This window comes from Pristiophorus japonicus, chromosome 23 (assembly GCF_044704955.1).
Source record: "Pristiophorus japonicus isolate sPriJap1 chromosome 23, sPriJap1.hap1, whole genome shotgun sequence".
Classification (NCBI taxonomy): Eukaryota; Metazoa; Chordata; class Chondrichthyes; family Pristiophoridae; genus Pristiophorus; species Pristiophorus japonicus.
The window spans coordinates 38281916-38285976 of NC_091999.1; the positions used below are offsets into that span (position 1 = coordinate 38281916).

Consider the following 4061-nt stretch of genomic DNA (forward strand, 5'->3'; position numbering starts at 1 on the left):
AGGGAGTTGGTCCCTTTGGAACAGAACCGGATACAGTGAGGCAGACTGAAAGAGAAAAAGATGCAAACACATGCACAGCTCTCGAAAGCGAGAGAAAGAGGCACAGATACATTGCATTATCTGCTCAGAGTGTCACCGAAACATGCAAATGCAAGAGATGAAAATCGGGTATCACTAAGCAACATGGGAAATAATCTCTGTTTAATTAAGCAAATACCAGGAGTGGGGTTCGAACCCTCGCGGGTAGAAACCCATTGGATCTTAAGCCCGACGCCTTAACCACTCGGCCATCCTGGTCGGGTGAGCGATTGGATTCTGTCTCTGTGAGAATCTGGGCTTCAACTCCACCCCCATAGACACACACAAACACAGAGGTTTTCAGGGAGCATTTTCGAACATTTTTCGTCATATTGACACGGGCGCAACTCTCCTATTCTTATTCGAGTAAGGCTCTGGGACCTTTCACATCCACCCGAGGGTGCAGATGAAGCTTCAATTTAACTTTTCATCCGATAGTCAACAGCTACAACAATGCAAAATTCCCTAAGTATCGCATTTGAGTGTCTGCCAAGATGATGCGCTCAAGTCTCAGGAGAGGGACTTACACACACGACCTTCTGAATGGAGCCACTGAAACAAAGCCGATACCAAAGATCACAACCGTATTATTTTCCCCAAGTTTTTTTTAAAGTTCCAGGACATACCAAATTCTTGGTGATGATTTCCATAGACAGTTGCACATACACGGAGACGTACATGCAGATAGACATACACAGACACACACACACATACAATAACCAAAAATATACACGCATCAACATAGAAACATAGAAATTAGTTGCAGGAGTAGGCCGTTCGGCCCTTCGAGCCTGCACCACTATTTAATAAGATCATGGCTGATCATTCAACCTCAGTACCCATATCCTGCTTTCTCTCCATACCCCTTGATCCCTTGAGCCGCAAGGGCCATATCTAACTCCCTCTTGAATATATCTAACGAACTGACCTCAACAACTTTCTGCGGTAGAGAATTTCACAGGTTAATCACTCTCTGAGTGAAGACGTTTCTCCTCAACTCGGTCCTAAATGGCTTACCCTTATTCTTAGACTGTGACCCCTGGTTCTCGAACTCCCCAGCAACAGAAACATTCTTCCTGCCTCTCACTTGTCCAATCTCGTCAGAATGTTATATGTTTCTATGAGATCCCCTCTCATTCTTCTAAACTCCAGTGGATACCAGCAGAGTTGATCCAGTCTCTCCTCATATGTCAGTCTTGCCATCCCTGGAATCAAGCTGGTGAACATTCGCTGTGCTCCCTCAATAGCAAGGACATCCTTCCTCAGATTTGGAGATCAAAACTAACAAATTATTTAACGCGTGGCTTCACCAAGGCCCTGTACAACTGCAGGAAGACCTCCCTGCTCCAATATTCAAAGCCCCTAGCTATGAAGGCGAACATGCCATTTGCCTTCTTCACCGCCTGCTGCACTGGCATACCCACTTTCAATGACAGATGTACCATGACACTTAGATCAAGATATACACAGAGTGCCTTACACAAATAGACGGATAGACAGTCAGGGTGACTGTCGCTACTTTGGCTGGCTTTTGCGTTTTTCCGTCGAGAATGCTGCCACTGAACCAGAGCCGATACAAAAGTTCACAACCGTATTATTTTCCCCAATTCTTTTGAAAAAGTTCCACGACACACCAAATTCATGGTGATGATTTCCACAGACAGTTGCACATACACAGAGACATATATACAGATAGACAGTCACAGAGACACATACACACACATAACCACAAATATACATGCACCAACGGACAAACACAGATGCCTTAGACATATCGAAGGAGAGATAGGCTGAGTTACTACTTTGGCTGATTTTTAAATTTTTCTATCCGTATGTATCGTGAATATTGCAGACTGATAAAAATGTGAAAAAAATGTCAGTGTTGAAAGGTGTGGGACGTTATTCCATCTATGTCAGGATCAGTTTTGACAAAACCTGGTTAAATTGAAAATGGAATGAAAAATGCTGAGAATCGTAGTCGGCAGGATTCTAACCTACGCGCAGAAAACCCAAAGTATTTCTACTCCATCGCTTTAACCACTCGGCCACAATTACTGTGTCTCTGGCACTTTAAATATTACTCAGAAAAAATTCAGTCGTCCATCTCTGTGCAGCAGACGGCCACAGAATCCTGAAAAAGTCTCCGTTTGCAAAAAATCTGGAAGAGGCAATCTCCTCTTGCTGTATTTTTACTGTTCTATATTGTTCTGGAACTTTTTAATAACATCTATACCAAGAAACAGAAGTAAAATTCGACATTTTGAAAAAACTGCTGCATCGTCAGGGAATTGAACCCGGTTCTCCCACATAACAACCGGGGATAATCACCACTTTACAGACGAGGGTACGTGTTGCGTTTGAGCAGTAATCTAGCTGTGAACAGAAGTCGACAGACACATTGATCGTCAGAGACAAACCGACAAACAGGGATAGACAGACAGCGAGAGAGAGATTCATCGAGAGACAGAAAGGGTGAGACTGAAAAGTGAGGCAGACTCAGTGAGAAAAAGACTCACAAACACCTACATATACAGAGATGTGTGTGTGTGATCTATAAAGAGAGAGATGAAAGAGTGAGAGAAAGACAGTGATAAAGACCGTGACAAGGAGAGAGACAGATAGAGAGTGAGCGACAGATAGAGAGAGAGACAAAGATAGAAACAGAAAATGATGGAAATACTCAGCAGGTTAGAGGTAGGAACTACCAGCGACAGGCAAAGAGAGACAGATAGGCTGAAACATAGACAGAGAGAGATGATGGGAAAGACTGAGACAGTCAGATAGAGAGACTGAGTGAATCCCATTAGAACAGAACTGGACAACGTGAGAAAGAGACAGACACATTCAGAACCAGGGACAAACAGGGAAACAGGGAGAGACAGACAGCGAGATAGAGACAAAGAGAGACAGAAAGTATGAGACTGAAAGGGAGGATCAGACTAAATGAGAAAAAGACTCAAACACATACATACACAGAGATGTATTTGCGTGCTCCATAAAGGCAGGGGGGCAAATAGTGATGGAATGACAGAGAAAAGGACAGGGACAAAGAGAGAGAAAAAGAGGGAGACAGATAGAGAGAAAGACAGATAGAGAGAGAGACATCGAGACAAAAACAGAAAATAATGGAAATACTTATCAGGTTAGAGACAGAGACAGGCAACGACATTGTCAGACAGAGTTAATGGGACAGAGAGAGGCAGTCAGACAGAGAGTCTGAGAGAATCCCATTGCAACAGAACGCGACACCGTGAGAAAGAGACAGATTGAGAGACAGCGACAAACACAGAAACATGGACAGACAGAGTGGGTCAGAGAGAGACAAAGACTCAAACAAACAAACACAAACACAGCTCTCTTCAGAGAGAGCGCGGCAGAGACATTTCACAATTTCATTTCATTATCGGCTCTGAGTGTCACATCGTTACAGAAAATTGGAGATTCAGCAGATGAAAATCGGGTGTCACTGAGCAGGATGGGAAAAATCTCTGTTTAATTAAGGAATTACCAGAAGTGGGGCTCGAACCCACGCGGGTATAAACCCTTTAGTCCAACGCCTTTACCACTCGGCCATCCTGTCCCTGATCCTGTCAGAGGTTGGACTCTGCCTCTGTGAGAATCTGGGCTTCAGCTCCACCCCCACAGCAACACACAGACACATTGGATTTCAGGGAGCATTTACGAACATTTTTCGTAATATTGACACGGGCGCAGCTCTCCGATTCTTTTTCGACTAAGGCTCTGGGAACTTTCACATCCACCCGAGGGGGCAGATGGAGCTTCAATTTAAAATTTCAGCCGATTGTCAACAGCTTCAACAATGCAACATTCCCCAAATATTGCATTTGAGTGTCATCCAAGACGATGTGTTCAAGTTCAGGAGTGGGACTTACACACACAACCTCCTGATTCAGTCAAGAATGGAGCCACTGAACCAAAACCGATACCAAAGTTCACAACCGTATTATTTTCCACAAGTTTTT

The 4061-nt window shown here is 43.9% G+C and overlaps 1 non-coding gene across 1 annotated transcript; it reads right to left on the reverse strand.

Moving 5' to 3' along the window:
- Positions 1–214: 214 nt before the first annotated feature.
- Positions 215–297, reverse strand: trnal-uaa (transfer RNA leucine (anticodon UAA)). Its single transcript has one exon. It is a non-coding gene; the product is annotated as a tRNA-Leu (tRNA).
- Between the last annotated feature and the right edge of the window lie 3764 nt (positions 298–4061).